The sequence below is a fragment of the Solea senegalensis genome, linkage group LG4 (assembly GCF_019176455.1).
Source record: "Solea senegalensis isolate Sse05_10M linkage group LG4, IFAPA_SoseM_1, whole genome shotgun sequence".
Classification (NCBI taxonomy): Eukaryota; Metazoa; Chordata; class Actinopteri; order Pleuronectiformes; family Soleidae; genus Solea; species Solea senegalensis.
In genome coordinates this window covers 23,191,864-23,218,826 of record NC_058024.1, presented here as the reverse complement: position 1 = coordinate 23,218,826, position 26,963 = coordinate 23,191,864, and positions in this window count along the sequence as shown.

Below are 26,963 nucleotides of genomic sequence, written 5' to 3'. Positions count from 1 at the left end.
CTTGTTGACTTTTACGAGCGACGCTGGGATTATTTAGCCGCAAACAAAATTCCATTCGTGGCAATGGTGTGGCAGCAGAAATCTTAGATTTTGATTGATTGGTCTTTATGAGTGTGTTGTGCACGGGGAAAAATATGCCCAGCCCAAACAGACGTACAAGACACCATTATACAGAGACACAGAAACCCAGAGTCGAATATAAATGACAAATAATACTTGAGAATAAACCATCTGGACGTTTGTTTTGTTTCCCAGGCTTTAGACAACCAACATAAAAGCATTAAACATGAACGATTTCATTGTCATTATCACTGCACCAGAGGTTTACGACGACATGCATGACCGTATGTCGTCATTCAATTGTTGGCTGTCAAAGTGGTGTCCATAAACTATGTCTGTCCCCCGACCTACTAAATTAAGTAAATCTACCATACACAGAAGAGGACTTAGACATTCTAATTTAATAAAAATCACCACCAATAATACAATAGATTCCAAGCATACCATTTTTAAATGTGGACTATATTAAATTATCATTAAATTACATATCACATTGGCATATTCTGTGTAAGTGAAACTTGGTTACATGAAGAAGATTATGCTGCTTGTGTAAATGACATATCAGCATGTCATAACTGATTCGGAACTGTCTTGACTAAACTTATAACTTTCTGCTCCTTTGTCTCTCCCCCCTTTCTGTCCCCCATTTTCCTTTCACCCCAACCTGTCTAGGCAGATGGCTGCACGTCTTTGAGTCTGATTCTGTCAGAGATGTCTTCCTGTTCAAAGGGAGTTTTTTCTCTCCGCTGATGTCTAGTGTTTGCTTCATTGTGTGTTCAGTCATTGTAGGTATTCTTAATTCTTCACGATCAGGGCGAGAGAAGAAACCACCAACTTCATTTAACATCTTAGTTTTCTTCCATGTATTATTAGATCAGGGTTCCTCGATCCCGGTCCAGGGGACTCAACTGTCCTGCATGTTTTAGTTAAGTTTCTCTTGCTTCAACACACCTGATTCAAATAGTCAGCTAATCAGCAAGCACTGCAGATGCCTGATAATGACCCATTTATTTGAATCAGGTGTGTTGGAGCAAGAGAAACTTAACTAAACCATGCAGGACAGTGAGTCCCCAGGACCAGGACTGAGACACACTGTATTAGACAATGGTTTTCTTTTTCTTTGTGCTAAAGTAAGAAAAGAAAGACCTGACCTTGTGCATTTATCACATTTTCCTTGCACAACGCCCAACCCATGTTCCCTCCTCTGTCCTCTATCACTTTAATCTGAGGCTTATGAGAAACATCTCAACAAAGGGAAGATAATTAGATCAATCAGGATTCATTTCTGGCTGCTGCATAAAGCGTAATCCTCTCGTCTCTAAAAAATGACTTTCTGTCATGAGATTTATTTTGCTGACACAGTAGCTCCAGACACACCTAATTATAAGCAATTAGTCACAATACTTATCCAGGGTTTACGGAGTCTGCAAGGATTTGTGTGGCCTCTCAGTGAACATTCGACATTCATGTGAGTGACTTTATATGTTCTCGTTTGTTTTCCATATCCTTAATCTTAAAATAAGATTATCTAAATCATATGGCTCGCTTTACATTTCTGATTGCGCCACAGACGACAGCCTGAATCTCCTGCTCACTTCAAATCGCCAAATCGGACTCATCTCTGATCCGTGTGCAACAGCTGTTGCCGCGGAGACCCTGGTACACACAGTTTTATACAGTACACACACCACCACCATCACACATGTGCACACAAAGTCCTTTTTTCCCCCCTCATCATGTAATGAGGTGTCTCAGAATCGGAGTAACACAAAGCTGGAAGCTAAAAGTAACACTTAATTAGCTGGTTAAGCTGTTCTTACAACTTAAAAGGATTTTTAATACAGTGAACTCATTTTTATTTTAAATAAGCACAAATATTAATTGATGTGTTATTGGGAAATTGAATTAATAAAATGCCTCATAGAAAGTTTCAAAGAAATTGAAAAAGAATCACATTCTGCACTCAACTATGAACAAACCTTCAAAGAAGTTGTCACACATGTTTTGCATCCCTATCGTTTTTTTCTTCTTATTATTATTATTGATTTCTTTTTCATGTTTCTAATTTGGTGATGATGCACAAACTAAATAGACATTTTTTTATAATGATAATAATAATAATAACTCACAGTCACACAACTCGTCATATCCGATGACGGAGCGCAACTGTATCAAGTTTGGTTGAACTATTTTATGACTTAGACACAATAGAAAAAAATCCAGATTTGGCCACTTAAGTAAAAAAGTAAAAACCCTGTTTTAGCTTTGAAATAAAACAAAATATGCAAATAAAACAGTAAAATACAACACAGGGTTGAATAAACTAGGAAAAGGCTTGAGTCAAGTGGTTAAAACCCCTGTTTTAACTTTAAGATAAACTAAAAATTCAAATAAAACACAACACAGGGTGGAATAAAAAGGGGATAGTTGAAGGCGACAGTAAAAATATCTAGTGAGCGTTCTTCCCTGATATAATGGCAGTGCGTTCCAAAGTTTATGTAAACAAATGTAAGATTAATAGGTTAAAATCAGTCAGTGGTTATTTGAATGTATGCCTTACTGTCCTTGTTGCAATAAATACACATTTCATTTAAAAAAAAGAAGAAGCCATTGGAGAACATGAACCTCCACTTCAGAAATCGGTTTGACCATAGAGCAATTTGATGGATCACTTGGAGTCTTAGCTTCTCTCTTATGCCTGCATCGGATATAGGTCTCATCTGGACCACATCTGGACCTCATCAAGGCTAAGGTCAGAGGAGGGGGAGGCGTGAAACAGCCTCACACTGAGCATCAGGCTCCATCGCAGGGGAAATAATGGAAACAAAGGTGCGACACCTGGTCTCACCTGAGGTCTCACTTCATTTAAGTTTGTCCAGATGAGCGCGGATGAATCTCAGCGTTGCAAAGATTTCAACCACATCTGTAAAACAATAAAGTTGAGGGTGGAGCAAATCAATAATCAGAAAGTGTGTGGGGGTGTGAGTGAGGTGGAGCTGGCTTTTATATTCACCGCATGGTCTTCTTTGTGTTTAATGGAACGAGACTCCGAAAGGCTGATTCCAGACCAGCCCCTATCACTTGGCATCAAGACATATCCATGTTGACAAATTCCACAGCTTCTTCGAGTTAGTTTCAGGTCACATAATACTTCCCATATTTCAGAGTGAGAGTGGGCTCTACAGGGAAAAGCAAACCAGTGCAAGATGGCGAGGAATGCATCATGATTACTGAATTGTCTTTAATCCACATACAGGGAAGCTATTCTCTTCTTTCATGTCATGATATCATCCATGCCATACGCAAATGGCTTTCAAATCCAGCGACCGCTAATCCAGAAATTGCATCATGAAACCATGATCAAGAGCCCGCTGGTGCATTACCTTACAGACAAGTCCAGTCCATTATGATGCAGTCCACTGAAGGCGTGTTCCAGCCACAGGAAGCATAACTGCTGTGTTTGTTCGTGTGCTGTCAAATGAATATTTCTGCTCGTAAGTGAAACAGTTTCTTACAAATAGGAGACAGCTTACACTTGAAAGAAAGGGCTCTTAACTTCCTGTGGCATTCAGCAAACTTCTCTTTGCCCAGCGGGGGTTCTCGTCTGCCACTTGGTTGTGTCCAAGCTGTTCCTGTTTAGCTCGGTGACAGTATATCTGACACAAGTCTTGCTCCAGCTTCCTCTCAGCCATAACAGACCGCGGGGCAGAGCAGGAGGCTGCAGCGCATTTGTGAAGGTTAACTCCGTTAATGAAGCCAGGCTGGCCCACAGGAACCCGTGGGTTTTTTTTTTTTTGTGGCAAAGTCATCCACATGCCACTCGCTGCAGGAGAGCTGGACTAAGAGAGTTCTCATGCTTGTTAATCGGCAGGTTTTACCAGCAGGCAGCACCCATGAACAAAACATGAGCAAAACCAGAGCAAGACAAGCTCTTAATGAGAAATGAAAAGCCCCATTATTACATCTTCAAGGCAAGGCAAGTTTATTTGCACAGCACTATTCATACACAGGGCAACTCATGGTGTTTTACAAGGGGCATAAGCATACAGTACATTAAGAAAATCACAGAATAAAAGCAAGACATTAAAATGAGATTAAATTAAATAAAAGTAAGACATTCAAATTAAATGAAAATCATGAGTGATAAAAGAGTAATTTTAAACAAGAATGAATTGATAACTAACATTTTTAATTAAGAATATAAGAAAAATCTACAGTAAATAATAATGTTTTCAGGCCTGATTTAAATGAGCTGACAGTCTGAGCAGACCTCAGGTGTTCAGGAAGTTTGTTCCACAGATGAGGAGCAGAAAAACTGAATGCTGCTTCACTTGGTTTGGTTCTGCATCTGGGAAACGCACTGTAAACCTGTTCCTGGTGATCTTAGAGCTCTGGATGCTTCATAGGGAACTAATAAGTCTCGGCTTTCAAGACTGATGCCGATCAAAATACAACAAGGATTGGGTCTGCTCAGCCACTTTAAAGACCTGCTGGAAAACGAGTGTCCAGACAAATGGATTCAAATCAGCCCCGAACATAGTTGTTTGTTGTGTTAGCACTTTAAAGTCTATAATATACATTCATCCATGCAATATTCACCTGGTATTAACTCATTGCATTAAGGCACGTAGACGTGGGCTAGACGGCCTACCGAAACTGAAAACTGAGCATAAGAATGGAGAAGAAAAGCTGATTTGAGTGTCTTTGAAAATGGCATGGTTGTGGTTGGCAGGCAGTCTCGTCTGAGTATTTAATAAAAAAAACAAACTACTAGGATTTTCACACATAACCGTCTCTTGGGTTTACAGAGAATGTAGGATAGGGCTGTCTTTTTTTATTTTTATTTTTTTAATCTGAAATTGGGGGTGGAAATTAGCCAAGTGGAAAGGGAACTTAGAGAGGGATTAATAAAGTAGAAGAAAAGGGGGGAGAAAAAAACATTGGAGGTCAAAATATACAGCCTAAGTGCATCAAATTGTCTGAAGTAACTACTGCTTGGTCCAGCAGGGGGCGCTCTGAGCACAGCTTGGCCTCAGATCCATTTTGAATGCCCTCTTGGCCCTTCAGAAAAGTAAAGACAGCTACGGACGTCGCTGTAGTGTAAAAAAAAATGGAGGCCAGAAGCAAACTAACTAAACCGTTTTCCTGAGCATACAGTCGTGACGTGAAAGCATCTAAAACGCGACATGTGGACGTATTTCAGATTCTACAACGTACAGTAATCGACCGAGCGGGAGACTTACCTGTTAGCTGTTAGCTGTTAGCTCCAGCTAATAGCAGAGCAGGCGCCACAGATGGACAGGTCAACAAGTGATCAACCTGACACGGCTAACAGTAAGAATAATATTTATTTTATTTATTTATATGTTTATTTTTAAAAAAATGGAAGCGTTAAAGAAGAACTAAACACTTTATAGCTTGGCATACTTGAAGCACTTACTTAGTTCTAGCTCTTGTTTGTACTAAAATGTTGAAAACCACTTATACTAAGTTGCTTTGGTTAAAAGCGTCTGCTAAATGACATGTAATGTAATGTAATGAACCAGATATGTCTCAAACACACACCTGTACACCATTTATTCACATTTGCCCCAAATGCAGAATGACATATTTCTTTGAAACTAGCATTTTAAATTAAATTCAGTGAATTTTGACTGAAACTGACTGTGCCCCAGTATAAAACACACTTTACTGTTTTGTTGTATGTTACTGACTTAAAATGATTCCCACCATTAACTCGTCACAAGCAATGGAAAATCACAACAGATCTCAGTTAGCACTGAGCAAGCACTTTCTCACTATGTGACACCATGTAAAGGACACATGGACCAGAGTCAAGGGGTCAGGGCAGAAGTGGTCTCTAGTCCTCTAAATGGCCTCATTGAGGAACAACTAATGTAGTGTGAATGGAGGTTTATTGTGATGAGGTGTTACAGGACAAGTGTTAATGCTGTTTCAGCAACAGCAACTAAGAGCTAATTCAAAACAGAATACGATAACAAGAAGAATTGTAACAATGCAATTGAGTTTAAATGATAACATACTTCAAAGTCTTTATTTGGTACTGAGCAGAAATGTCGTTACTGCTAAGTTGTGGTCAGATGACGAGTTGGCTGTTGTACGTGGACAGATGTTAATGAGGTGTCTGTGCAGACTCTGAGATTATGCTGGAACGTTCCCGCAGGCGGGACAATGGTAACCCTCGCTTCCTTTCCTGTTATGATTTGTCTCGATACAAACACCCATTTTGTTCTGGTGCGTGCGTGCGTACATGGAGAGTGAGGCCGCTGCGAGTGACTGATTTGTGTTCACATCTGGTAGCGTACGCACATGACGGGGGGGCTTATACATGTACAGCTGTCGACTTAAAACACTTCCTTTTGCGGTAAAATCTTCAAGACTTTTAGCAAAGTGAAGCAGGAATGTACATGTGTGTATATATTCTCTAATGTGCATTTGGGCATGTGTTTGCAAATGTTCGTTAACCCGTTTATATTCTTTGGGAGAGACAAAGTGTGTCGACGATTGAAAAGAGAGAGTGCCGCGTGATGTCAGTCCTGTGAGTATTGTTACCGGTTTTAATTGCAGCAAGGTTTGCTTTTTCTGCGTGTTTATTAAACATTTCAGGCGCAATTCTTTCTGTGATTTACAATCCCATTCTCAGATCCATTTTAAACAATTGGATTAGAGTCTGTTATTGGCCTAACCCAACCTAATTTATGCCCCAAAAGCAAACTCCTGTCACAGTGCTTTTAGAGCCATGACAAAAGATGAATAAGACTTTCTGAGGACTTAACCTTATTCTTGTCTTCAATATAGAGGGTGGGGGCTGGGCTGGGGCTTGAAATGGAAACTAATCCACTGTGAAATGGGCCTTGAGGCCAGTCCATTGGACCTGTCCAAAAGGAAAACATATCACACGCAGAGCAAGATCTGATGTCATCTGGATCTGGGGGGAAAGAAACCTGGCATGTTGTTCACTCAAGTGGCTGTTGACAGCACTTGAATTTATTGTCCCCTCATTATTTTTGTTCCATGATGAGGTATCAACAATCTCAATAATGGAGTCAGAACAACAGCCGCAGCACTCATAAATAATGCAACTGGATATAGCCTGAATGGACAAACCCAAAGTCCCAGAGAGACCCCACAGAATAAGTTTAGGGAGGTTAAAAGGCCTGTCAACAACATAAACAGTATCATGAGGGGAAAGAAAGAGGGGTGCTCTGCTGTTTTACTTCCCTTTTCTCCTTTTGTTCTGCTCTCACAGAAATATTTAGTCATTGCCCGTTTCCCTGCTCGCTGATACAATGGGAGCTCTCTCGTGTTTGTGAATTCCCTGTCTACACCCAGTCCTAATCCTCTTCTGAAGTGACTCTCCAATGAGCGTGAGGCATCTCGGAGGTCACTGGCAGGATTGTTTAAGCTGACACTGACACAACTACCGGGGGGCATCTTTAGCCAAGCAGTGTGATTCGAAACTAAAGTTGCAACTGGAGTTGAACCACTTGAAAAGTCACGTCACGTCGTCATGTTTGTGTGTGACTTCCTGTCATCTTTGTCATCACAAACCTTTGATTCACACTGCAACAGTGAGTCCCTTTAAATGATGATCTTATTAAGCAAGGAAAAACATACTTTATACTACTTAACAGACACATCTGGATTTAGTCCAGCACTAAGATATTTATTCCTTCTCTTCTTCCTCATCTTACATTCAATTCCTTATCCAGAGTCCCTCTCTCAGATATAGCCACACACAGTCAACCGTGTGCATTAGCTTTATCCACAGAGAAGTGTATCGTATTGATCGCTAAAAGTCCCTGTTGATGATAAATTGATGGTAGGAAGTGGACGTCTCTCTGAGGCTGCCAGATCATCAGGTTTTACGATGTTAGAGTAGAAAACTAATATCCTGTTCGATAAAGTTGAATAATTGATACTCGTAAGTCCTCATTCAGGGATTGTGGAATTGTCAGCGGTGGCTTGTTTACTGCAAATAATGGTAACACAGATTTGTAATGGATTCGGTTAATTCAGCTGCTTGTTTGCACTTTTGGCATATTTACCATACGGTATTGAAAGATAATTCATAATTTTCATAAGGTATTATAATTATGTATACTCATTCCTTTTTTATGAAGGCCATCAATTATAATATTAATGTTCAATCAACCACTACATCAGAATCAGAAAGAAAGAATGTCAAGTGAAGAGTAGACTGGCCTTGTCAGTATGAATAACCACGTTATACACCAGTTTTCATGGACTCAGTAGTGCCACACATGTGTAACACTGGTGGAGTGCCCCTTTAAATCTCCATTTCTAATGTGTAAGTGTATTTTTTCAGTTTGGATTTGGTTGTGGTTTGGCAGCACGGATGGACCGCTGTCGCACATTAGAACACATTAAACTAAACTCATTGAGAAAGGTTTCCTCTTCACAGTAGCTGAGGGGGAACTCCCTTGTCCCACTGTGTCCCTTTAGTTGTGGCAGATTGTCCCATGAGACCCTAATTAGCACGACAGTGATGACTGAAACTGAGTGAGCGCTGTGTGGTGAAGGTCCACTGAGGCCCCCGTGGAGGGCGACCATGCCAGGGAGTTGGTCTGGGTGGGAGTAGGAGGCTGTGGACTTGAAAGAGCAGGGGACATGGTGGGTGTAGAGAATCTCTCCAGCGGCCCTTTTAGTCCAGATCAGGTGTCAACACTGCATGCCAGAGTTTATATAGCATTGGGCAACAAGTTGTGAGGAAATCTGATCCTCTTAGAGGTGGCGGGTTGGCCCTCTTCACACTCATGCAGCCCCATGGCTGGCCACCAAGCCACAGTTACCCCACTACTTGGGGTGTGCATTACCTACTCAACAGTGCTAAACCCTCCCTCCCTCCCTCCCTCACCTCTTGCCCCCGCGGTGTAAAGCCTGTCCAGCAACGCTCAGGTTTCAGAGACACCGCTGGTAAAACCCTCTGACGACAGCCCTGTCGGCAGTGGACGAGGCAAAAAGAGGATCAACTGACTTTGGCCGCTCCCCGGACCCGCTGTATGTGGAATGCTCTGCAGAAGGAGAGGAGGACATCACTACTTCTAAGAGGAAGACACCGCTTTCTTCAGACGCCTACTTTCATATCGGCATGTAACACAATCACTCCTCATGTACTTTGGCAGAGTAGGAGGCTCCTTGGCGCAAACTGGACTTGTACCCCCTATCAGTGTGTTTTAGATCACAGCAGACGTGATTTATCTCTCCTGAAGAACTGGAGAAATAATAGATCTGATCTGTATTTGTGGTCAGATGAGCACTCCTGCTGGATATATTGGAAAACACTTTTTGATTTTTGATCATCCATCCCATCCATTTTAATTTTAAGTCGTTATCAACCCGTGAAGGTGGCAGGAATCTGCAGCCAACATCAGCTGACCCAAAGCGAGACGTGGGGTACGTCACCAATCCATCGCGAAGACATCACACAGAGGCGAACAACCATTCACTCTCACATTCACACCTATGGTCAATTTAGAGTGTCCAATTAACCTCTGCATTTTTTTGGACTGTGGGAGGAAACTGGAGAACCCGGAGAAAACCCCCCGCCCCCACACACACACACACACAGGCAACATGCAAACTCCATGCTGACAGGCCCTCGCAAACACAGGTCTTTTAGCTGTAAGGCAAAAGTCACTACTTCACTCTCAGAGAGTTGAGGTTAATTCCTTAACCTAACATTTGCTGCCCTCACGCTTTATAGACATAGCTGTTGTGCTTTTGCCTTCCCTTTATAGATATCTCTGGTAGATGTTCATATTCTGATGGTGTCACATGGTAATGTTCCATCTATGGCTGCAAATCTTATTCAATTAATCGATTGTTAATGGATGACTAAATTAATCGTGAAAAGAAAAATAAATAAATGACATAAATTGGTTTTAGAGGTGTTTTTTTTTCCAATTAATACAAGCATTCTGATTTTTTAGCTTCTTAAATGTGAATATTTCCTGGTTTCTTTTCTCCATCATGATTTCCAGGTTTAGTAAACACTGATCGTCATTTTTCAACATTTTCCCACGTTTTATGGACAAAAGAATACTCTGATTACTGTGACAGATTATTCTATTCTAAAAATAATCGTTAGTTGCAACCCTAGTTCCATCACAGTTTAACTTTAAAACATAGTTACTATTGAACTGAACCCTTTCTTTAAAAAAATAAATAAATAAATAAAATGAAATAGAATGACCACAAACAAGAGAGAGCACTCAGGGAGCACAAACCAAAATCAATCATTTCTTCCTTGGCTCATAAGCTACAGTATATCCTCCAAAACTTTTACTTTTTGATTTATGCTGCTCACAGACAAACACGTCCGAAAAATAAGCTCCTTGGCAGAGGTAATAATCAAATAACAGAATACAAAAAAAATGCAATTAGATATTTTCCCCTAATCATTCAGACTTAATGGCAGACACAACAAAGAGTTTGCTCTTACCAGAGCACATTCATTATCTTGGAAACATAGGAGGTAGGATTTAAAACCTTTAAAAGTGATTTATGAAAATCCACCTCTTTGGAATAATTCAGTTTTATTGGTAATTTTACTGTGATTATTTCTCCGTTTGTGACCGGTAAAAAGAAAAGCATGACACGTTGTGTGATCCCCACTCTCAGAGCCAGATTATCCTGCTTTAAGGTGAATATATCACTTCATATGCGCTCATTCTGGATCGCCATGAACTTCTTTTGCTTTTACTGCTGAGCATGGCATGTGCTGATAGTGGGAGATGAATGTGCTCTGTGAGAAGTGTGAGAATAAATCTCCTCCACTTTGAGAAATAACCCATGTTCTCCTAAGGGAAAGCTGGAATATGTAAGATACGTGTCTTCCTCGAACTAGACGTGATATAGTGCAGTCTGACATCTTCCATCTTTTGATTTCCATCCAGTTTATTGGAGTGCATCGTGTTATCAGCTGTACCAGGCACCCAGAGCAAAATATCTAACAAGAGGATGTGAAGGATTTATTAGAAAGGACTATTAACTGTTTTGTTTTTTTCCAAGTGATAAATGTATCCGCCATAAGCGCCAAAGAACCTTCTCAGCTCTTATGAGAATTTCCTCTCGTGTGACAGAATCTCTGACAGGAAGCAGTGTAAACTCTTTTGGTAATTAAAATAAACGGTCCTAATTTGAAGATGTAGTTCACATGTTGTAAATAGAGGTGAGAGTTAGTGGTTTGTGAAATGTGAGGCTTATACTGTGGGCCTCCGACCACAGCTGATAGTAGAACCTCACAGAAATGCTTGTTTTCTGCCTCTTCTGTTGCTCACTCCTGACTGTGACACCAATTCAGTTTAATAAAACTATTTGCTATTATTATTATAATTCTTAAAACCTTGGTATTAACCGGTTAACACCTAAGCTTCAAAATATCCGTCTTTTTTTTGATTTCTTATTTAACCATAAAAGGGCCAGAGTAAGTTTTTTTCAGAATAACTTTCAATATGTGGCGTGTTTTTTTTTACAATTTACACTACTAACTAACAATTTAAAATTAAGAAAAACAAAACGTTTTATTAAGAAAAAACATTTAAACAGTATAAAACATATTTACAATATCATTTGTTTGAGTCTTTGTTTCAAAAAAATGGAAACTATGTATAGGCGTTTTTTACAACTCTCTCCTCTCTGGTGACAAAGACACTGATTTGCTGGCTTCCTACTGCAGCACATGTGAAATTACCGTAATAACTGCATGTTAGCTTCGACTTGCAACTTCTCAGCTTTCAGAAACCACTGGAGTTTTTATGATGGCACAAACCTTCACGTAATTACGGCAATGCAAATTGTGTGTCGTCTGCAATGCGCTTGGTGTTAAAGAGTTAATTTTACATATTGTTGCCAGTAAATGACTTTAATTTATAAGTTTTATGATTGATAAAAAAAAAAAAGGTTCTCCATATTTCCAATGTTCTGTGTCTGTGGGGAGTTTCTACACATTTCTGACGTCTGTGCGTAAATGGTCAGTCTACCATTTTCCACGCATACATCAACAAATTTTCAACAAGAAAACAAAATGACTTTGCATTAAATCGTCAGCTGTAAACTGCGCTGCTAAGGAGACAAGACAAAAAGAAGACTCATGTCATAACCCAAACATTCAAAGATAAAAAAAAAGTATCAGAGTGGAAAAAATGCCGCCATAGCATGCAAAGCTGGAGAGGTAGCCATGATGACAGGAGCAAGAGTTGGTGGCAAAGGTTAGTCACGCATGACTGAGTGGGGATGATAACCTGCAGTCGTAGAGCATGTCGTCTTCTCCTCTGGACTTTATGTCTGAGGCTGGATTCCACCCAACTCACTCACAGATAAGAGGTCTGAGGAAATCAAAACAAAAACCCGTATCAGATCTCCCTCTTCACTCTGTCAGCTTTACCAGAATGGCCACCGATAAGGCCGAGCCTATCATGCAATTAAAACGCAACAACATCACTGCACTGTCTGTCTGCAAGGAGTCTAATGTCTTCTCTTCCCAGTTGATTTTCCAATAAAAACTCTTCACAAACAGATGGCGAGGCAGACAGCCTGGGAGCCTGTCAGTCTGAATTAATTAATTCTTTTTTGCTTTCATTTTGCATGTGTTCTTGATACGGAAAAGCAGCAGCTGTCACTGAAGTAGGTGAGTTTAAGATTTCCCTCTCAAACTTTCTCAAATATAATGATAATAATAATAAGCATATCATCACGCCAGTATGAGCAACTCTGTTAGCATGAGAGGACCTTGCGTGAAATGAAATCTGGGCGCTCCAAATGTTATCCAGGAGATCTAACTCAAATACCCCCATCCCTTCCATGCAACAACAAAGAGGTGCGCTGCTGATAATCTGTGTTCCGTGCATTGACAGGGAAAGAGTAGGGGTGGTGAGGTGGTGGTCGAAAACAGCAGGAGCATCTTTAGCGGCTGTTAGACAATGTTTTGGGGTGGAGATTGACTTTTGTTTGAAGTGGCAGATAAAGAAAACAGATCCAAAAGTAAAAGGATGAGAGTCCAGCAGCAGCCCATGAAGCGTATAGCGTGCAAAGCGCCGGCAAAACAGCATGGCATGGCCATCATGAGCCATGGAAGCTGAGACACAGACGTAATTGTCGTGTAAATACAGTGAGAGCAGCTGGGATGTGGCAACACAAGCATGAAAACATGTTTTGTTTACTACTGTTGTGAGAGCATTCCACTCATTCAAGGTGAGGCAGTCTCACAACTTTATTTTTATTACATTACTGGAAGTTCATTTATATTCTACCAAATAAAAAAAGGAGGATGTGACTTATTAAACACTTCAAAGGAATAGTTTGATTTTTGTCATTAGAGTTAGATAAGAAGACCAATAGTCTACCATTCTCATGTCACAGCTGGGCTATTCTATTCCTTTTACTGTGTGTTCTAATGAATTCATTCTGACTTGATTTTACTATCTACATGTAATTACACCACTAGTTTCCCCCTCTCTGCAATCAAGGAATGACGGTGAATTACAAGACCATCGCTTGAGCTTTCACAGCCGCCTTGTTATGTGTGCTTTCATTACAAAGTCCTGACTGCCAGCAAATTGACTGCTATCTCACTTCACACACAAAATAGGTAGTGGGGACTATAAATCCTCCCTCCCAAGTTCACTAAACGTCTTACAACCTTTTTTACTTGTAACGTCCGGAGCCAAGTGGACATGCTCCAAGTGACATTATCGGTTTCCATAATGTTACTCAGTTCTCAAGTCTCCCATTAAGGCCGAACAACTGTTGCCAGAGACAAAACAGAGCTCAACGCCGAGATGGAAGAAAAAAAAAGTCGTCTTTATTAATTCTCTTCTTTAAAGGAAGACCTCGGGACAGAAAGAGGAAGAGTGTTTGAAGAATGGGCGCAGGGTCGTGGGAAGTTTCTGTCATCGCTGTGCAGATGCTTAAGAACTTGAAAGTTGTCATGGGAAGATGTAGTTGTGACACTGTGCAGACGCTGAGACAGAAATGTGCGGCGGAGACATATTCTCAGACTCTGTTCTGATGAGAAACCTTTCAATTGGAGTTGGAAAAAAAACATGTCACGACGTTTGGCATATGGAATCCATATTTTATTCATTATGGCAAGAGTGCACTCTGTCGTTATGAGTCTTTTTTTGGCACTTATAGAATGTTTGAGAGTGTTGTTTATTTAACATTGTCATAGTATTTCTTTGTTTAACTCGAAAATCCACCCAGTATCCCAGAAATTGTGTCCAAGTTCGACTAACCCACTGCACACAATGCAACGCTTCGCTGCCAATGGGGGACGTTTTATGTCTTTTATATGGTGATTCAGGGAGTACGGCTGGGTTCAGACCAGCTTTAGTTGTGTGATAAAAATGCAACACGCCTGCCAATCCATAAATGTCACCAAAAATGCAACTTCTGCCAGATTCAACCAGTTTTGGCTCCATTGTGGCCAATCAAATACACACAAATATAAGTTGACAGATTAGTTTTTAACACAATACGATTTGTTTGTAATGATAAAACATTACAGTTGTGAAATCCTGTTTCTGGAAACCCTTTAACCCACGAGTTGGATTGCATTTCATTGTATTACCAGGATCTAAATTATCTTTACAATTGCACGTCACACATTAAGTAAGCATAGCGCTAAACTCGCCATCTACTCGAGTTTGAAGTTTTGGCAATGGGTACAAAAAATGTCATTCAATAAATTCTGGGGTTTTGCAAATTGTGCCATGTTGATTGTTCTTGTCAGATAATAAAGTAACTAAATCACATCAAAAGTGCCACATTTTGTATGAATAAATTGGTCTCATTTCAAAAGGGCAAATGTTTGTGGTGACATTTGAACATCCTGCTGCCAAGGATTAAAAACAGAAAGAACAAAATGAGGACCAGCCTCAAACTATCAGCCTAAAAAACTGCATGTTTCAAGTTAAAAGAAAACATTTATTTTTCATTCTATTTCCCACACACATACACACTCACAAAAAAAGTGAGTCATCAAGGTTGTGTTTTGATTTTCTCTTATTTAGATGTACAAGGCAGAAAAAATAAAGACAACTGTGAGGTAGAAAGTGATATAAAGAGCTGTAAAAATAATGGTTTCTCAGCTTAAATGAGCCACACAGATCTGAGGTCATAAAAGAGGGCGTTCTCTTCTCCAAATGACTCTTTTTTTGGAGCCCGAGAAGCATACTCTCACACACTTGATTTATAATTCATGTTGAATGTCACTGGATGCTGAATTCACTGAGTGACTTTTTGCTGTTGAATAATTATCACCTGTAATTTTAGCTTGTGGCTCTGGTTCACACAGCACACACAAATCCAACGAAGAGGGAGTGGATACAAAAAAACGTCAAGTACTGTTCACCTTTTATTAACAATAAATCAGAACTGCGGTTGCAAGCAAAAGTGGGTTATTAAGTTAAATGTGGGTCTTGTTAAATACATGAAATACATTATTTATCCCAAAGTTCCCAGTGAAACTTTTTTTTAAGTATTCTTCCCCCCCGCAGCCATTGTGCTATTGTTGCTTTGGGCCGTGGGCTCTCATTCAGTTTAACAAAAGTGGCAATCACAACAATTATGAAGTCAAAACTCCCTGCCATATAATGGCGTGGCCAATACAGGGCTTTGAATTTATAAAAGCCTGTCGAAATTTGTCAGAAAAGACACAATTTTAGAGCATGCATCTATGAAATTGTTAAATTTAAAGTTATTTTCACACACTTTCAGTGTGAAGTTGTATTTGCTCATATTGGCACAGACAAAACCATTAAAATGAGCCAAGCATGTGTGTGTGTGTGCGTGTGCCTGTACAGTATGTGTGTACATGGATCATTCTCTCACTCTGTGTCTTTGCCTTGCATGCCTGGCACTCCAACTATCTGCCTGCTTTGGCTGAAGCTTGGCTGTTGTTTCTCTTCAGGCTCATGCTCTGGAGATAAGGACAGGAGAGGAATCGAGATAACGCCGAGTCCCAGACACCCCCTCCTCTCCCTTAATCCCCAGAGAGCCAACACGGTGATAGCCTCATTCCAGCCCTGATTTAGTGACTCTGACACTACATAATTATCCCGTAAGCACAGATAATCACAATCTGTATCAATGAGCAATTAGTGTAGACAAGGGCTGAAGGCCCCCTGGGGGAAGGCAAGTTACAAGCCTGCAGAGAGGCTTGAAGGATAGTGAGGGAACAGCGGTGCAGGATTCACCAAAACGTCCATGATTCAAAACACTCAATGTTTAATGTTCCATGCAGACATCAAGTATTGTCTCATAATTACTTTTATACAATAACATGTTATGTTATTTTGCTCTGACATTAGCTGCAAACAAAATCCGGCCCTAATTCACAAATCACAGTTTTGATTCAGTGGGTTTGACAATCTGCGACATCCCCTGTCAACAAACGCCCACAAAAAAACTTTATTGTCCAGGACGGACAGATGTGCGATAGACGTCAGAGCAGAAAAAAAAACCACATTTCTCGCGATTTAGACAATAATGCATCACCTTGCTTTGTCTCGGCATTTCTGGAGGCAAACTGTGATGAGATCCATTGTTAGTAAAAAAATGAAATTGGGCCAGCTGTGTACTCCAAACAAGGCAGGCAGACTCTGGCCAGTTCTCTCAGGCTAATGAACTGCTGTTGAATATGCTTCTGCAAACAACTGCATCTCTCCTGGCTGTGGCTCGGGCTCTGTTTATATCAGCTGGAGGACAACGCGGATTCAAAAAGAGAAGTAAATACTCGCAGACACTCGGAGAGTATTTACTGAGAGATGCAATATGTCAAACATTCGCAGGACATGCTTAACTGATGACAACGAAGCTCTTTTATGTGGCAGTGGACAATGTCAACATTTTAGAAATGAATTGGCATGTGGACGTTGTATTGGTTCAAGCATATTGAAATTAGCTTGTAACGCCGCAACACGCCGTCTTTTGTAGTTAACCCTTTGATACCGAACCCTCAAAATGTCTGTCTGGGCTTCTTTTGTGTTTTTGCCCATTTTTCCAGAATAGATTCCAATATCTGACAATTATTTACATTTTACTGCATGTTAAACTAGTGCATTAACAATTTAAAAATAAGAAAAACAAAAGTTGTACACGGACAACATATTAACAATTTTTTTTGAGTCTTTGTCTCAATGTTTTTACACATTAAGAGATTTTGCCAACTCTCTGCTCTCTGGCGAAAAAGATGCAGATACTCCAGCTTCCTGCAAAAGCGTGAGTGAAATTACTGTAACAACCACATGTTGGCTTTGACGTGCAACTTATCAGCTTTCAGAAACTGTTGGAATTTTTCGGTTAGCACAAACTGTCGCGTGAGCACGGCAATGCAAACGTGTCGTCGGCGATACGCTCGGTCGGTGTGAAATGTTGATATTTATTTACTGTGTACTGTTTTTGTGACCTTCAGAGTGGCCTCTGTTTTTGTCGCTGTAAATGGGTGAATTTCATCTTAAATCCCATCTTTGTCAAAAACCCTCTCTCTCTCTCTCTGAGTATCTTAAACCGTCCTCGCTTCTAATTCCTGATCCCTCGCCGTCTCGTCAGTGCCGTCCTCAGACTCCAAGACCCCTTTACTTGTTAGAGGGACAGACATAACCCAATAAGTCTGTTTACTGCAGTGGTCAAAGGGCAGGCATTTAACGACACACATACACAGACATGATCGGCTTCTGCTCTGGAAACTGGACACTGAGCGCTGATGATGCAGAGCGACACATGTGATTTTCTTACAAGAGATAAGATTTATTATATCATTATATTAGGAACGAGACAACCCAATGTTGGAGTTATGTGTCTCGAAAGCCGGTGAAGTTATTGTCCAACATTTCTTGGAATCTCTCTTGGAAATGAGTGCTCTCATCTGGCGTGACATCAACACAAACGTCTTGACTTAGTTGTGCTGAGTCTTTTATTAGTAGTCGATGCATGTTCTAACTAGAAACTGAGCGATACAAATTAGATCTGACTGATTAAATGATGATTGCTGAGATCAGTCCCAACAAGGTTTAAAGTGAGCTGACGTCCCTCACGATGACAAATGCCTGATAAGCTCCTCTGACCTCACCTCTGCCTCAACTTGTTCAAATGTCTGAACATTGTATTTAGTTGAGGCAACACCCAGTCATTTTTATTAAGACTAGATTTCACAAGTATTGGCCCAAGGCAGGATGTAGCATCTTACGCAGCATCATTTAAACGTTTTTGAGGCCGCATTATAATCATCACTGGCTTTATTGTCGTAATCTAATTGCCTTGATTTCATTTTCCAAGCAGAAACACTGCGTCAGGATTACACCAGGCTTTTTCCTTTTACATGCGTTCTCCGTAAAGTAGTGCAGCTTTCCAGCTAAATAATGTGATAAATCTTAGTCAGATTAAAGGTCCTGTCCTGGGTGCAGCTACAGCAGGGTTCCTGCAGATCCTTAAAAAGTCTTAAAAGGCATTGAATTCATAAATCTATGTATTGAAATGTCTTAAATCCCTCTTTCAAAAGTCTTGAAAATGTTAACGTATAGGAAGTAGGCTTTTAATCAAATGCCTCTTGCAGATCACGCAGATAAGGACAGTGGAACCAATAAAACAGTTTTCGGCCAGGACGTCACGATACCAGGAAGTAGATCTTCTAACTTTTGCACTGGACCGAAAGTCATATTTTATGTTGAAATAAACATTTGGGCAAAGTTGTCCCTAATTAATGTGCTTTGATCAGCTTTGTTGTTTTTGTTTATTGTGAAATTGGTCTTAAATTTCACTCCAACTGGCATTTAAAAAGTCTTAAAAAAGTCTTGAATTTAACTTTCTTTTAGCTGTAGGAACCCTGCACAGTGTAGTATTGTGTACAAGGTTATAAGTAGTTTTTCATTAGTTTCAGTTTTTATTTCATTTTGACTTTTTGTTTTTAAAATGAGTTAGTTTTAATTAGTTTTTAGAGCGGGTTTGCTAGTTTTTAGTAGTTTATTATTTGTAAATGCTTCGTCTTAGTTTAGTTTTTATTAGTTTAAAGGGGACATATTATGCAAAATCAACTTTTTAACCATTTTAATACTGATATTTGGGACTCTGGGGGCCCTACCAGTCGCCAAAGTGTGGAAAAACAATACTCAGTCATGTTTTCGTGGTTCCGCTTAGTGTAAGTATAGGCGATAAAACGCTCGATGTTGAATTCCCTGCGCTTATGACGTCAGCATGCGCATTTCACCGCGAATGTTACCGCCCCACCAGTACGTTTACTTCGCAAGCTCCACCTTAGCTCCACCTTGTCCCTGCGAGAGTGCAGGCGAGGGAGGAAGAGCGGTATTATGTCAACGCGGCGGGACAAGTGTGCTGTTGGTGGCTGCACAGTGGAGCACAGTGTTTTACAGAGGATTTTATATATGAAGCTAATGTGCCGGATAAAGTCAGCAATCGTGTGTTCGCACCACTTCACATCAGACTGCGGCCAGCGGTTGCCGTATTTAGTCAGGGGACGTATTTCACCGACGTACAAACACACAAATTGTTAAGTATTTGCCAGGTGCAAGATTCAAAAAGGTGATAATAAGTTTTGTGTCTCAAATACAACCTTTCAAAATAAATACACTTAATATGAACCCAAAAGGATTATATATATGAAATAAATTTACAAAGACTACACTACAATTTTAACACAATTCAATTTCAGTTAGTTATCACTTTTTTAACCGTAGTTTTTATTTTTATTTCAGTTGTTTTGTTTTTTTTTATTTTAGTTTTTATTATTTTGTTAGTTTTAGTTAACTATAATAACCTTGTCATGCCTTTGCAGACCTACAGGAATCATAGTTGGAGTTACAAGAGTACAAAAGCATTACGAGAGTGGTTTTCCACTGAGGATTAACATTCCCTCACTTCATCTCGTCTTCCCTCAGCGGTGTGTCTGAAAACAAAGTGAAGGCTTGTTAAAATCACGAGCCTTATATAATCATACTCACACTAGGGCAAAACAATCACAACTCGGCACAGCAGAGAGTCACAGTTCAAGAGAGACATGCTTTTCATTTTGGAAGAGAATACTCAAGGGTCTTTGGAGAAACTTTGTTAGACTGACTTTCTGTCGGGAAGAAAACTGAAATGCATGACCCCATGAATGCATGTAAACAGGGGAATCTCATTTCTGGCCCAGTTTTATACAGAAATGTATACATGGATTCTGCAAACAAACAATGAGAATGAAAATGGTCTATATCGCCGAGGCAGAAAAAGGCTCCGCTGTCGAGTATGTTTCTGCATCGCTGTCCATCAAAGACTGGTTCAGCCCTTTCAGACAGTTCCTCCAATCACCATGTAGAAGCCCAGTGTGAGCATTGACTCCCAGAGAAGCTGAGCTGATGATTTTGTCGCATTTGAGCTCACTGCGGTGAAAAAAAATGAGTCTGTTCTGTCCCATAGAGAACAGCTGAATACGGGAATACGAAAATCACGTAAGATGATCCGTCATCCGTGATAAACAGCTGATTCAGAATAAACTAGTGATGCTGAATGCTAGCGGACCTTTAAATATTGAAATATAAATACATATTTGACAACATTTTAGAGGAAGCTGAGGTTCCCTTGGTGTCTTAGCGCAATCGCCACTGGCATTTACATAACATTACATTAATAATATATAAAATAACATAAATATATATAATAGCAGTGGTCTTGTTTTACTCTGTATAACATGAATCTGAGAGGTACACATGAACTCAGGTGTGTTTTTGGTTTTTTTGGTTCCCAGAACGTTCTGGGAAAATTACCTTTTGGTTGCGGGAACTTTCCCTGAAGGTTCCCCCCAGGTTCTCCTGTGGTTGCCACGGGAAGGTTTCCTAACATTAGTTTTTGGTTGCACATTTGGTTTCTAAGAATGTACCTTTCATACAACCTTTAGAGCAGAGGTCCCCAACCACCGGTCTGTGGGTCATTTGGTACCGGGCCCACAGAAAGACTGAATATTGATTATCAGAGTCTGAAAGATCTTTTATTGAGATTTATGGTACATCAAAAATTTAGCTTACAAGTTAGCAAAAATTTGTAAAAAACAAACGTCTTTGGAGAGCTTCTTTGGAAAGAGAAAAAAGAGGAGACAGAAGAAGAAAAACTTCGCTGTCGCTACAGGTGTTTCCCACTCTGCATAATAGCAAATGAGGCTATGAAGCCTCATGAAACAAGCTCAGGGCAGGATGGTGAGTTGTATTTTTACGCCTTTTGTTTTGAGTGGTTTCTATACCGGTCCGTGAAAACTGGCCCATGGTGCAAAAAAGGCTGGGGGCTGCTGCTTTAGAGAATGTTCTCTGAAGGTTCCCAGAACGTTCTGCGGCGTGAGTGTTTTTAATATGCTTATGCATATGCTGCCGGATGAGCCTCTGATGACACTGCAACAGCTGTGGCTGCTATTCTTTCAGCTCGTAGGGACTGTGAGTGGAGCATCATGTTTGAAGTGTGAGGAGTAAGCACGGCCAGTATGCGAAGGACTCTGTAATCAGAGACCCTCTGTGCGCAGGGGGGGGAGAAGTCAGTAAAGCTGTAAACACTTCCGAAGCACAGCCCTCCCCTTTAGACTCCTGCCAGTGCATTAAACGTGCCACAGTAAACATTGAGGGTGATCTGGTGGAGCCAGTTTCAAAGACGTTTCCAAATAAACATTCACATCCAAGCTATGCGTTACTGTTTTGGCAGTTTCTCTCATTTTTTTTGAATTCTAATTTCCGACATCACACAGAAATGGGCTCCATCCACTCGGAATGAGTGAAATGGTATTTGTTTGAGTGTCATGCATGTGCATGTCTAAGTGTGTGGGAGCCTGTGTGTGTGTGTCACCGAGGTTGATTAATTACGACAAAGGTTGACAGTTCTCTTGCAGCGGTGATGTATTTTACCACACATGTGCACGAGATCGGAGAGCATTTAAACTCGTCACCTTTCCTCCGTGAAAGTATCGTTTTAACTTGAAGGCCATGAAACAGGTCTGTCTCTCCTAATATGTCAGAAAATGAAAGAAAGAAAAGCCTGTGTGAGTCCACTCCAACCAGGATCTTGGATAAGTGCAGGCGAAACTGAGAACTACCAAGCCTCTATCACAGTATGACTATAGCTTTTTAACTTCAGTGTAATAGATTACAGGTTAACTAATCTATTTTAACATACAATTTCATTGGATTAGAACGATAGTTGCTTGTGACATATTGACGTCAGCAGACAAGATAATTTTATGAAGACATTCTGGTGTGTTTTTTTTACAAGGTTTATTATTTCAATGTTGTTGACGCTAGGAGGAAATGATCGTTTCCAAGCTTTAATCAGGTGTGTTTTGTGCACCAAAAGTTACTCACTGTGCCCGAAACCTCACCACTTTCATAATGAGGAAATTGTTATCGTCCCCCTCGTTTCCTCATTTTTGCCCAAAGCGCTGGAGTGGTTGAAACACTCACGTTGATTGGCACATTTGTCGGCATGTAAATAAGTTACATAATTTCGGTTGAGGAAACGTGAGCTCACACGTATCTGTGGTCTGCAGAAATGTACAAAGGCAACATATGATCCTGATGACTGGGTTGGACCGCCTCTTCTGTGGTTATTTAAAGCAACAGAGAATTTTACAATGAAAAAAAAACAACTCAGTATGCTTCAAACTAAGGATTTGTTTGAATGTGTCTCCACGGCACGTTTCCAGCGTCAGAATGACGAAACTACATCTGGCAATTTTCGTTGTCATTTCAAGTCATTAGGAGTTCTGCACACTTTAAAAGTCTCCACCAGTGTTTGCGTGCTTAGGATTCATTGAGTGAAGACATACATGGATGTACAGGAGGTCACTTTTGTTCCATGGCTACAGGTAATAAGGACCTAGAGGTCAAACAGGACATGATGTGTGAGAGAAAGTCACCTGATCTCTGCCACCCGATCACCAGGTTGAGCCCTCCAGGTGGAGTTGGTGTGGACAGGCCAATTTACTTTCAGAGGCTTCCCGGGATGCGGGGGGCGGGGGGCAGACCTTGGGTGATCCCATTAATCTCTTCTTCTGTGACACCCAGACCAACGAGAGTAAATAATGAAACAATGCCATTGGTGATCTCCTTAAACACAAGAGGCAGCTCATCAGGCTTTGATTTATGGCGTTAGCCTCTGTGCGATGGAGGAAGTCTAGGGTCGCAGATCTACAGTGACAGCAGTTTGAATTAGCGACCACATTCTTATCTATCGCAAGTGCCTTAAAAGGTGCTGTTTGAAAAATGTAGTTAGGCGTCTTCAGGAAACACAGAAAAAAGACAAAGACATCTTTATTCTTTGTAGTCTGTTTTTGTTTGTTGTTGTTATGGTTTCTTTACAGTGTATGAACTTCAGTATTTGTGTTATTCCATATGACAGATGTAAATTAGCTAGTGGATATAATCTGGCGTATGTACATCTTGATGTTTACTTATGTGCAAGGTCCCTCTCAAATAAAGAAATAAACACTGAAATAGCTTTCATGATCCATCCTTCCATCTTCTACCGCTTTATCCTCCACATGAGGGGTCGTGGGGGGTGCTGGTGCCAATCCTAGCTGACATAGTGGGCACCCCATGTCCAAGAGGAAAGGAATTGGGCTTGTAACTGGAAGGTCGCTGGTTTAATCCTGGGGTGGGCCAGAGGCAACCCCCGATTGCTCCCTGGTCATAGTTATGTGCTGCCCAGTGCTCCTGCGCCTGGCTTGTGTGTCTTCACTACCGGTGTGTAATAAGGATGGGTTAAATGCAGAGGGCATATGACTAATTCTGAATAGGGCAAATAGATTTCATGATTTACAAGAAAAATGGAAGTTCCCTCAGATCCAACCCCATCCAATTTGATCTATAAAGCACAGGTTTGACCAACGTGCAACTAAACGAAACAGTAAAACATTGTACATAATGACTGGTTAGAGGCATGATGTTGTCAGGTCCTCCAAACATGGTATTGCTACATACTAATGATAAATTGTGGTCATTGGTCAAGACTATTGTGATTGTACAAACACACATGTGACTGTATCTAAGTAACAATACTGCACAATAGTTAAAGTTAAAAAACAACAACTTCATAACACATAATTCAAATGTTGACAGAGGCAAAGGCAGTCATTTATTAAAATAAGGTTGTTTTGTGTTGCACTAAACTGTGTGAATGAATAAACTGAATAATACAAATAGCACAAGATAAGGAATTTATAGACATTTTGACCAAGTGTGACTTAATTAATTTAATTAAATGTCTAGCCCATTTGTTTTTTTTTTTAAATGTGAACAGATGAGTTTTCATGTAATATCATCTCACTTAGTATGCACACATTTTAGCACATGCACTACATTTGTAGTTTCAAATTTACAGAACAAGAACACTGCAAACCGCTCCATCTACTCTTCCAGACTGTGTGTTTAAGCAGCAACCACGGGGATTATGGGATGTTAAGAACCAAATAATATACTATCATGTCAACATAAAAGCTCTCTAGATTTAACTACATGGGCCTAAGTATAATATGTGAATCAGGGATCAAACAAACTTTGACAATACAGAATTATGGGACATTTTGTTGTTGTTTTTGTACAGAAATTCAACCAAAAGTAACCTAACAGATGTGAGTGAGGTCAGTCATTTTTCTCAGCTGTTGCTTATTCCCCCTCGAGGCGTCGTGACCTTTACCTGAAGCTTCTTGTTGCGGCACCTCCGACATTAATTATAGGCAACGCCAAACATGTCACAGAGCCTGAGTAGATCTGGAAAAGGAAGAACACGCTGCTTAGGAAGTGGAAATCTCCACGCAGTCATCAGTAGTGAACCATACAGTATATGCACGCATCTCACAGGCTGTCTGGAGGCGACTCAACACTCTCCAGAGCAGATGGACTTCCTTTAGGGTGCAGAGGGCAGAGAGTTTATTGAGCACAAATCCTCTGGGTGTCTGATGGGCTGAAAAGGAGGTTGGTTGTTTTCTGAATGGGAGAGATATGGTTTTCGGTGGTGTGGCTACTGCACATGGTGTCTATCATCCTGGTCCTGGACGAGGGCCTCCATTTCACAGATGGCAGAGCCGATGTGGGCCGTGGGCTTTCTGGTTGGGGGTTTTTGATTACGTGACCTGGTTTCAGTGCTTGAGAAAAGGTGTGGAATGTGGGGAAAAAAAACAGCCTCTCTTCTGACAATGTGCAGCTGGTTTCAAAAACACAAGGAATCTGCTTTACTCTCAACAGCTTATTAAAAAATGTGGTTGGAAATGATGAGGGTGGAGTACTTTATCCCTGAAAAAACTTTTTTGACTTGCAGTGAAGATGAAACTGGCCTTTGTAAGCATTTCATGTCCGTGTTCACAGCAGAAACCCTCTTTGTTTTCCTCTAAAGTAAAAGATTCTTTATGCCACAGTTGCCTCAACACTTCCTGGTGCAAAACTCAGAATCAGATTGTATAACAACCATACTGAATCCAGGTCATCGATGAGGCAGCTCACAGTCACTGCTTTCTAAATTCTGCCTCTAGGCCGTTGATTCAACATGTTTTATTTAACTCCATTGATCCACACCCCTTAATCCAGTCCCACATGTCACTGTCAACACTCTACAAACCCACACACACACACGACACTGTGGGATTTAAATTACCAAGTGACCATTGTGTAAACTGTGTAATCTTTACCTTTTCACACGCTGGTGTATAGCTCATGACTACGTCTGTTGGCGACTCCTTTCCCTTCTTTGTCAGTGTCTCTTGTGGACAATCGGATGTTTAAGGTGTTTGCTCACTATCCTTAAGGTCGTTAAGTCAATGAAAATCCCGTTTAAAACTGCTCTCACACATCATCTGCTTCGTCTGCTGTTAATTGGCTCCGTCCCATTTGCTGCCTCTCTGGACGAGCGGGGGGACGAGATTATCTCAGGCTTCAGGTGAGGAGACTTTGAAGCCGCTTTCTCCCTCCTTTGCCCTTTTGCCCAGACACCTTCCCTCTTGTATGTAAACACGCACATATATTCCAACATAGACACATCATTAGTGAGCTTGGTCTCCATGGAAACACTAAACAGGTGCCAGTATTCCAAAGGGGGAAGGTTTAGTGTGTGTGTAAGAGAGAGGTGTTGTGTGTGTGTGTTTACTTGTATTTGATACCTCTTTAGGACCTTTTCTGGCATAAATACTGACCTTGTCAGGACGTCCTCATGGAGACCAAAACCTGGTCCTAATACGGCAAGACCTCATTCTGAGGAACTGATTATGTTTACGGGTCAGATCTAAATTGGGGTTTGACATGAACTGGTTATGGTTAATATGGTTATGGTTAACAAAGTCAGTGTAGTGTCCTATGTAAGCAGGCGCAAGAAAAGTAGGATCATCTGTTTCATAAAATTAGTTTTATAATGAGAATTCTTGATATCTACCATTAATATAAATATAGTCGAGTCACATTTTCTGTTGTTTAAAAACACCAAATCATTGATGATAGAATATAAATTGCATTTAGACAAACACAAACATGTAAGTAATTCCATTAAATCTAGTAACCAATAATTATGGAATTAGATTTGTGTCAATATATAACACTTTTCATGAAACAAACACTTTTTAAGAAGCAAATAAAATATTGATTTAATCGTTGAAAAATATTATATTTTATACATTGTATTTTATAGATGTCTCAATGGACGGGACCGTACAACGTCCCATCCATTAAGCTGTTGCTCCACAAGTCAGTAGCCAATCAGCAGGCAGCTTCCTACATCCCGCCCACAAACAAACAAAACACGACGCAAAGAACAAATCAGGGAGCGCAAAGAAAAAGTGTATTTTCAAACAAACAATATTTTTTAACGATTAAATCGATATTTTATTTGCTTCTTAAAAAGTGTTG